Here is a 10481-nt window from a genome sequence, read left to right on the forward strand (position 1 = left end):
GAAGTCTTTCTAGCAGTGTGGTCTCATCTAGGAGCTCTGGGCCACATGGAAAACCCAACTCCTTCCCTGTCCCGTGTGTGGGCAGAGAGCCCAGGCCACCCGTGCACTTCCCTCCCCTCTCCTGTTCCAGGAGCCCCGGCCGCTCTGGGAAACTCCACATTCAGACAGGCCTGGTGCAGACGCTGGTGTCCTGGCAGTGCCTAAATCATTAGCGCCGTGGAGATTAGGCTGCTAATCTCCTTGTTGGGTGGAGCGGTGCCAGCCGCCAGCCTGTGGATCATGCTGCTCTCTTGCAGGGGCCATTCCTCGGGGCACGACGCTGGCTCCTGCACAGATCCTGCTCCTTTATGGCCTTCCTGGGCTGCCCTCCCCTCCTCCAGGACTGCTCTGGACTGACATTTCTCAGGTTAGAGTGAGTGGGGAGGCTGCCCTAACCCTCTGGTCTCAGACCTTTGCTCCCAGCCCCACCCCTGCTTCCTGTTTTGTTAGAGCCTGACTGATGTCATTATCTCTCCAGATTCCCTCAAAGACTTTGGGAGACAAGATTTGGTCCCCCTTTTACAAACGAGGGAACGGAGGCTCTGGAACTGACTTCCTGAATGGCTTGGATCCAAAGCTCACTCAGTTCAGCCGCCACGTCTATTTCCCTCAGACACAGGGATCCTTGAACCTGTGGGCTGTATCTCCCCATGGACTGGGAAGAATCCCAAGAGAGTGGGGCTCCCACAGGTCAGAGGCTAATTCTGCCTCCTCTGACTGGGAGTCTCTGCCAGGGCCACGTTGTACCTGGGGGATGATGTCAGGCCCCGATCTCTCCACTCTCGCCCTGGGGCCCTGGAATGCTGGGTGGTGGGGCCAGGCCAGCCTCCCGCTCCTGCGCTCCTAGCCTGTGCAGCCTTGTCCTGTGCCCGTGCTGGCTCCCAGGGCTGGGTTCTCCGGACTCCACACAAGAATGAGCTCAGCCTCCTAATTGTGGCTGAGCGTGGAGGGCCACCCTACCCCAGGGCTGCAGCTCCAGCACCACCCCTCCCCTCCCCTCTCCTCCCCTCCCCTCCTCTCCCCTCCCCTCCCCTTCCCACAGAGTTTTGCTCTTGTCACCTGGGCTGGAGTGCAATGGCGCAATCTCGGCTCGCTGCAACCTCCACTTCCCAGGTTCAAGCTATTCTCCTGCCTCAGCCTCCTGAGTAGCTGGGATTACAGGTACATGACACCATGCCCAGCTAATTTTTAGTAGAGATGGGGTTTCACCGTGTTGGCCAGTCTGGGCTCGAACTCCTGACCTCGGGTGATTCACCTGCCTCAGCCTCTCAAAGTGCTGGTATTACAGGCATGAGCCACCGCGCCCCGCCACCACCTTTGTGTCTGAACAGACCGCTAAGAGGCCCTGGTGCTCAGGCTGGGCTCTGGCTATGGAGGGGCCCCTGGGGAGGCTCTCAATGTTTCCAGCCTGAGCCCTAGGCCCTGGGTGGCTGGGATGGAGGCAAAATACACTCCTGGGGTTTTGGCCTGATATTCAAGGGCCAGGGTCCGAACCCCACTTCAGCCTGGCTATAATGGGCTACCCTGTCTCCATCCAGACCAGACCCTTCACCTGACCCATGGACACCCTGGTTGTCACCACTACCAGCATCTGCCAGTTCTCCACCTCTGGCTCTGTCAACTGCCTGTGGACACCTGGCGGGGGTTTCTCCTGGATGTCATCTGTCAGTGTTGGGGGTGCCTTTTGGGCCACCAGCCTCCTGGGAGCCAGCAGCTGTGGCAACATGTCAGTCACCTCCTCCTGCTTCTTGGCAGGAGGCTACAGCGGTGGCCACACCTGCAACCTGGGTGGGGGCTTTGGCTCCAGCATTGGCATGGCAGATGCCCTGCCGGGGGGCAGTGAAAAGGAGACCATGCAGAACCCTACTGACCACACACACATCACACACCTACACACACACACACATCACACACGTACACACACACAAACACCACACACATCACACACATACACATACACAAACACGACACACACATCACACACGTACACACAAACACCACACACACCACACACACACCACACAGTACACACACACAAACACCACACACACCACATAGTACGCACACACAAACACCACATACATCACACACAAACACCACACACAACACACACATACACGCACACAAACACCACACATACCACACACATCACACACACAAACACCACACACATACACACACACAAACACCACACACACCACACACATCACACACACACAAACACCACACACACCACACAGTACATACACACAAACACCACACACACACCATACACATACACACACAAATGCCACTCACACACCACGCAGTACACACACACAAACACCACACACACACCATACACACCATACACACATCACACACGTACACACACGCAAACCACACACGCACACACACACACAAACACCACATACACACCATACACACATCACACATATACACACACACAAACCACACACGCACACACACACACAAACACCACACACACACACAAACACCACACACACCACACACATACACGCACACAAACACCACACATACCACACACACATCACACACACCACACACACCACACACACCACACAGTACACACACACAAACACCACACACACCACACACATACACACAAACACCACACACACACCACATGCATACACATACAAATACCACACCCATGCACACACAAACACCACACACACACCACACATACCACACATACATCACACACACACCACACACACCACACACACATACAAACACCACACACACACCACCCACACATTCCCCACACCACACACGCCACACACATTCCATATGCACCACACACATACACACTACACACACCATACACATATGTACCCACAACCACCCACATACCACACACACCACACACACACATATACACACCACACACAATACACGCAGATTTCACACACACATTCACACCACATACACCACATATACACACACACAACAGGCATACCACACACCACACACACCACATACATATAAACACGACACACCACACACCACACACCACACACACATCACACACCACACACACCACACACACCACACACACACACATACATACACACTCTCTCTCATGACCTCTGAGAACATGGCTTTGGCATTCTGTAAACATGGCCACTTTGTCTTCTGCACAAACCCTGCCCTGGAGGGTCCTACAGAGCAATGCCACCAGTGCCAGGTGAGGGGTGCAAGCGATGAGTACAGTGGCCGGGGGGCCAAGGGAGCCAGGGGAGGCAGGGGCACCAGGGGAGCCAGGGGAGCCAGGCGGGAGTCAGGTTAGGCCCAGCTGGCCCTGGCGGTTAGGCCTGCTCAGCTTCCTGGGTGGAGAGCCAGGCCTGGTGCTGCCTATGAGGGGCTTTGTCTGTTCCTGCCCGGGACCTCCACTAGGTGGGAATTCCTGCAATTTCCCCTTGGAAGCAGAGACACTGGCAGTGCCAGATCAGATATTGGGGTTGGTCCTGGCAGCGGGGAACCCAGGGAAACCCTGGTGAGTCAGTGCTCCTGATGTTGGGACCAGCCAGCGCCTCATCGCCACCCCTTGCTGTGCCCCCAAAGCCTCCTGAGCAAGGAGATGGGGGCTGGGTGGGTCTCTGCCAGATGCAGATGGGCCCACTGAGGCAGAGGAGGTGGTGCTGGGAACAAACTGGCCCTCGGCTCAGCCTGACCCAGGGTCACTTCACAGAACTTAGGGCCTCGAGTGGGGTCTGGGAGGGGTTGCACAGGATGAGCCTGTGGGGGCTACTAGTGTGTCCTGGGGCTTCTCCCTCTGAGGTCTTGGGTGGTCAGCCCTGAGCCTCAGCAAGTTCCAGATTCTACACGCACATGTGTCACCTTCACAAGTGCTTGAACTTCTGGGTTGCTGGAGGGGCCTCACTCTTTGGTGCATGCCCATGACCTCAATTGGAACCCCTCTTGGGCACTTCCAACCATGCCAACAACAGCAGCAGTAATCACAACCAACCTTATGCTTCTTCTGGGCCCCTCCCTCCGTGTTTGTATTGAAACCGCCCAGATGACCTTGTGGGAAAAGAAAGCTTTGCCCTAGGTTTGAGGTGAGGCCAGTCATAACCTCATTAATTAATTAACGAATCACTTAAACTAACGAATCCTCGGGGCCAACTCTGGGCCAGGGCACTGTGCCCAGGGCTGGGGATTCCAAAGAGAAGGAAACAGACATGGCCTTGTCTCCCTGGAGCTCACAGTCCAGTGGCGGAGGAAATAACCAAAAAAGTCATAGAAATAGGTATAAAATCACAACCTGGAGAAGGAAGGATGTATGATCCAGAAAAGAGATGCAGAAAGGGAATCCAGGAGGGCTTTCTGGAGGAGGTGGCAGCTGAACCTAGAGGTGAATTTAGTTGGGAAAGAGGAAGTGAGGCCTAGGCAGCCATGACCCCCATGGTGGCAGACAGCTGCATAAGGGTCTCTCTCCTGGCATCCGTGTTTACCCATGCCTGGGCATCCTACCCCCATCATCCTTTAACCCCCTGAGGGCCTTGGCTGGGTCCCAGAAATTCCCAGGAGGGTGCTCAGAGAAGACCACGGGCACTCTCATCACCCTCACCCTGGCTCATTTCCGAAAAGGCTGCAAGAAGGGTGTTGGAGGGTCTCCTGGAGGCTGCCAAGGGCATTTGCTCATGGAGCCCACATCTCTCCCAGATCCCGGTGGCTGTGATTGGTAATTCCAGCTTCGTGCTGGCTGCAGGTGGATGATGCCCAGCTGGCTGCCGATGACTTCTGCACCAAGTGAGGCTGGGTCTCTGGAGCTGCCCCAGGGACTGGACAAGCTGACCCTGGCTGGAGCCAACCTGGAGATGCAGACTGAGAACCTCAAGGAGGACATGGTCTACCTGAAGAAGAACCATGAGGAGGTGAGGTCAGCTCAGGGAACACAGCAGAAATTCACCTGGAAGCAAGCGAGGCTGGTGCCCAGAACCTCCCTGGGCCGGGCCATGTTTTCAGTCCAGTTCCCATCTCCTATGGATGCCCAGCCCTGACCCTCAGAGGACCCTGGGTGAGGCCTGGAGGAGCCTCTCTTCCCAAATAGACTTCATTTGTCCCTTGAGGCTCAGCTCACTGAAGCTAACTAACTAATGAGTAACTCAGTATGAGAACACCCAATGCTAATTATTATAATTAATTATAATAGTGATAGTCATTAAAACAAGGAACTTCTGCCCAGCACTACAAATGACTCGCAGCCATTATCTCAGCTGATACTACAGGTGGGAGACAGATACTCTTTCCTCCTTTTGACCCATAAAGAAACTGAGGCTCAGAGAGGTTAAGGGATTTATCTACGGCTGCACAGGGACCCTCCTTCAGGTCAGTTGGACTCGTATCCACTCCACCTCTCTGCCCCCTCTCCTGCCTCTCCTTTCCAGAAGGCTCTAGGTCCCAGGGACTCCAAGGCTCAACCCAAGGATAGAGAGCCAAGGTTCTGCCGGGGCAGTCAGGAGGCCTTACATGCCCTGTCCTGTGGCTTCCTTCTCTGCCGAGCTCTGTGCTGCTCTGAGCTGGAGGAGCCTACTCCCCGAGAAGCGGGATACCCGGAAGGGGTTTCCCCTGGTTTTGAGGCTGGTTATACTATTGCTTTCCTCCAGCAGATTAACATTTGCTAACGGGGCCTGGCGTGGTGACAGCAGTGTAGGGTTGCTTTCTGCATGCCTGTGCTGTGGGGTTGGTGGTGGGGGCAAGGTCAGGGCAGTGAGTGAGGTCGCCCGTGGTCATCCTCCGCTGTGCTGGGGGCTTGTCATCTCTCGGGGCCTAGCACTTGTTGGGGATGGACGAAGTCCAGTCCCGAGTCACGGTGTGTGTTGGGGGAGGTTGCTGATACTCATAGCCCTGTATGTTTGAGAAGTGACAACATCCACTTCCACCTTCAGGGTGAGGAGCTGTTGGCCTATCTGTGTCTGTCTGTCTGTCTGTCATCTGTACCTGTCTCCTCGAGGTAGAGAAGGCAGGTCCCAGGGTCTTTCCTCAGAATAGCCTTGGGTGAGCTCCTGCTGTACTCTCTGCACAGGAAATGAACGCCCTTTGAGGCCAGGTGGACGAGGATGTCAGTGTGAAGATGGACACTGTGCCTGGAGTGAACCTGAGCTGCATCCTGAATGAGACGTGTGACCAGGACAAGACATTGGTGGAGAAGAGCTGCAAGGATGCCCAGGGCGGGTTCTTCAGCGTGGTGGGTGGCCGTGTGTAAGCAGGTGTGCACACGTGTGGGCACATGTGCTGCATGCTGGTGCAGCTGGAACACTGGCAGATCCACAGGCCGTCCCAGTTGGAAGGACTTTTGGAAACCAGTTGGACCAGCCCCTCATGTTTTCGACGTAAAATGTGAGGCTCAGAGAGGACTCACGCTCACACAGCCCTTCACTGTGGTCTGCAAAATAGATCCAGGTCTCTACAAGCCTGGTCTTGGGTTTCCACCACCGTTGTTTACAAGATGTGTGTATTTGAATACATATGCATACCGTTGGCAAGCACAGGCTAAGTGTCTCCGGTGTCCTAGGGACAGCAACAGACACCAAAGAATAACACCCATGCCTGTCTTTGAGGTACTGCAGTTCGGTAGGAGTAAGAAATGCAAATGACCGCAGAGCAGGCTGAATGCCTCCAAGTTCCAGTGTGGGTGCAGAGGGTCTCTGTGTGCAGGTGACTTTGGGGCCCCATAGAGGCCAGGGAAGGGCTAGGGGATGGTTCTGGGAAGCGAGGGTTCAGGAGCAGCCCCTTTCCTGTGCCCCACTTCTGAAAGCCTCCTTCCTCCCCTGTGGCCCACTCTGTCTTCCAGAAAGAGGGGCTGAACTGCGAGGTGGCCACCAACACAGAGGCCCTACAGAGCGGCAGGGTAGAGATACGGAGTTCTACGGCTCTGTGCAGAACCTGAACTGTCCCAGCTCAGCAAGGTAGGGCCTCTGTCCCCTCCCCACCCTGTAGCTGTCACCCCAGGGTGAGCCCAGCCTTATAGACCCCTGCTTGGAGAAGCAGAGTCCCCTCCCAGCCTGTCCCTTCACACTCAGTGGCTGGGTGCATTGCCACCCCACTGTGCCGGCAGCACCCACAGCCCCATACAGTAGGGGCTCCTCTCTAGTGCTCTGCCGTGGGGAAGGGTCCCAGGTCCATCTTATCGCACCACCTATCTCTTGGCCCACAGAAAGCATCGCTGGAGGGCAGCCTGGTGGAGACAGGGGTGTGTTACGGGACCCAGCTGGCCCAGTTGCAGGGGCTCATGAGAAGCATGGAGCAGCAGCTGCGCGAGCTCTGCTGTGACACGAGGACCACGAGCACCAGGTCTTTCTGGATGTGAAGACATGGCTGGAGCAGGAGATCGCCACCTACCGCCGCTTGCTGGAGGTTGAGGACGTCCAGTGAGTGTGCACCCGGGTACCTGCTGGGGTGGGCTGGAGGCCCGCTTCACCAGGGAGAAGTTGGTGTCTGAGCACCAGCGAAGTCCAGGAGGTGTGAATGTGGGAACCTGTGGGGGTTTGCAGGAGGTGAAACTGAGGATGCAGGCTGGAGTCTGACTGAGAAGCCTTGAATGCCAAGTTAAAGCGTCTGGACTAGATCATGTAGGCAATGGGGAGCCATGGAGGGATGTGGAGCAGAGGAGGGGAATGAACATCAAGACATTTTAGAATATTCACTCTGGCTGCAGAGGGAGAAATGGATCAGAGGAGTCAGGCTGGGACCCGAGAGATGCATCAGGGGGCTAGAGCAGGGAGTCTGGCCAGAGAAGTCCTGCGTGGGGGGCAGGGGAAGGAAGGTGGTGCACGCAGAAGAGAGGTTATAGCTCAAAAGAGCAGGACTGCATGCCTGGATCTTGGGGTGAGCGTGGCTCACAGTCAGGACTCAATAAGTGTCAGGTGAACACATGAAGGAGTGGGCATTGATGGCCCTGGGTTTCTGGTTCCAATGACTGTGTGAGTGGTGATACCATCAGCCACAGGGCGAGGAGCAAAGTGGGTGGTGGTCGGGTTTGTAGTCGGGAAGGGTGATCAGGCCTCCAGTTGAGAGTGTTCTGGAGTCTCCATGCTTAGTCACACGTTGCAGCTTTTTGCTCCCCGAAAATGGTGAAGTCCATCTATAGTCTAACCACAGTGTCTCCTGCTTTAATTGGGTTTATTGGTTGAGTCCTCTGGGATATGGAAAAGCCACTTGCTCTGCTTCTCCTTGTAAATTCCTGGTGAGTAGCCACAGAGTGCTGCCAAGCCTACGCTGTGCTGTTTCTTTTTCTTCTTCCCGCTGCGCGGGGTCCCTGCCCTTTCATTCCTGGGCCTGTGCTGATTTCTGTGCATTCCCAGCTGTGACTTTTCACCAATTTGGGGGAACCTCCTCTGCCAGGGCCTGCTTCTCCCCAGCAGTGCTTGCAGGGGCCTGGGCTGGCTGGCATCCCCGGGCTGGTGGGTGCTCCTCTCCCTGCAGGCTGGCCCCTCAGTACTCCTTGTCCCTGGCCTCACAGCCCACCCGGGAAGGTAAGAAGCTGCTCTGTCCTGCTGTGTGGACCCCAAGGCAGGGGACAGGCTGAGGACCCTTCTGTGTGTGAGACTGGGGCGAACACAGAGTGGGGGGCAGGTGGGGAGAAGAGCTCCTGCCTGATGTTCCCTGCGCCCCCCTCCTCCATCGCCTGTAGCCACCGTGACCAGCCACCAGCTGTGCCATCGTGGAGGAAGTCCAGGTTGGAGAGGTGGCCTCCTTCTGTGAGCAGATCCAACTCTCCACCACTGAGGCCCCTTTCTGCCTGTGACAGCCCCACCTCAAGGGCTACGGCACAGCCCTCAGCTCCAGCTCCAGCATGATGCTGCCATGCCCCAAGTGTCCGACTGGGCCCTGGTCCACGTCCTGTTGTCTTTCTGTATCTACTTCCTGTAGCCCCACACTGAGGAGGCCTCCTGGGTTTGTCCAGTGCCTGCTATTAAAGCTTTGCCCCAAGTTCAATGCCTCGTGTGATCTGGTCTATTCATTGGTTTGGGGCAGTGTGGGCTGAGGGACTGGGGGAGGTGGAGAATTTATTGAGTGTTTGGGTATCGGCTTGTCACCTGCCAATCTGTGCTGCCCACTCCATCCAGGACTGGGACTCCTGGGAAGATGAGAGGGGAGGAGGCGGAAGGATTAAGGGTGGAGGGATGGGACAGCCCCTTGTATTGGGAAAAGTTTCTACGAATCAGCCCCTGAGTCCCTGTCACCTGTGGCTGGTCCCTGGGAGGGCCACACAGACTTTCCAAGGACCACGCCTGTCGGGGAGCACTCCCTGCCTCAGCCCAGGGCGCGTTCGAGAGCAGAAGGAGAGGGGCTCGGTGGGGAGGGACTTCTGAAGGAGTGGTCCAGGGCATTGATGAGTGAGAGGGGGTGGCAGCGACGCAGCCAGCCCAGGAAACCAGACCGGCTCTGCCCAGCTTGGGGTGTGTGTGTGGGGCGGGGTGGCCACTGTGCATGTATGCGTGGGGGGCGTCCTGTTTGCTTTGGTGGCTTGGCAGCCACTGGGCTATTGAGGAATCTCTTTCAGCTGCTGGCGGGGCTGTCTGGGCCTGTCTGGGAAGTAGAAGCCATTGGCAGTCTGAAATATGACCACATTCCACCCAGTGGGCCTGGAGGGACCCTGGGACCCAGGGCTGGGCTTGGGGTGGTGGGCAGGGAAGGGTGGGGCTGTGGGGTGGGGCACATGGCACACCTGAGGGGCCACATTTTGGGGAGCCTGGAGTGGGGAGGGGGCTGGCTGGGGTCTCAGTAAAAGCCTCTTCTTGGGCAATGTACTTTAGGTTTCCTGTGGGCTGAGACCTGAGATAAATGCCCCTCACCTGATCCTGAGGTCTCTTGGGGTACAGAAGGGTGAGGGGAGTGGAAGGGGGCATCACCCTCTCAGTTGGTTTAGATCGTCTCTTAGCACAGCCCACCATTTCCCCATCCTATAGCTGAGCCCCTGTTTACCCACCCCAGCCTGGGGTGTAAACCTGGGGAAAGGTTTACATGAGGAGATTGGGTTAGCAAGGGCTTCTGGGGATGAGGCAGGGTCAGAAGCTGACTGGATGGAACTCGGGCCCCTAGAGTGCTTTTCTGAAGGGGCCAGTGTGGACACTGCACCCCTCTGGAGCCCCAATTTCTTTATCTGCGATGTGGGTTGGTCTCCGAGGCTTGATGGCATTTCTGTGCTGCGAGGTGGGCCTGGTGGGTTTGGGCTCCGTTTCCAGGGCAGGATAGGCTCTCAGTCCTCTCTGTCTCTTCAGCACCCAGCCCTGGGCCAGCACCGTGGGTGGAGCAGTGTCGGGTGAAAGACAGCAACTTCGGGGGGGTCACCTGACACTGCAACCCATTTCCCCACCAGACAGGGTTGAGGCGGGCCCGGCTGGGGTGGTGGCTGCCTGGGAGGGCCTGGGGACGCTGACGTCCTGCCTTCTGCTCTTCTCCGTATTAGG

The 10481-nt window shown here is 56.6% G+C and overlaps 1 pseudogene across 1 annotated transcript; it reads left to right on the top strand.

Annotated features, from left to right (window-relative positions):
* The first annotated feature begins 4078 nt into the window (after positions 1–4078).
* On the top strand, positions 4079–9000 carry LOC117066586 (annotated as a pseudogene). Its single transcript, XR_004430387.1, has 6 exons — positions 4079–4943; positions 6095–6256; positions 6863–6940; positions 7226–7439; positions 8494–8543; positions 8702–9000. The product of XR_004430387.1 is annotated as a keratin, type I cytoskeletal 42-like (transcript).
* Positions 9001–10481: the final 1481 nt, after the last annotated feature.

The sequence above is a fragment of the Trachypithecus francoisi genome, unplaced genomic scaffold (assembly GCF_009764315.1).
Source record: "Trachypithecus francoisi isolate TF-2019V2 unplaced genomic scaffold, Tfra_2.0 Lachesis_group20, whole genome shotgun sequence".
Taxonomy (NCBI): Eukaryota; Metazoa; Chordata; class Mammalia; order Primates; family Cercopithecidae; genus Trachypithecus; species Trachypithecus francoisi.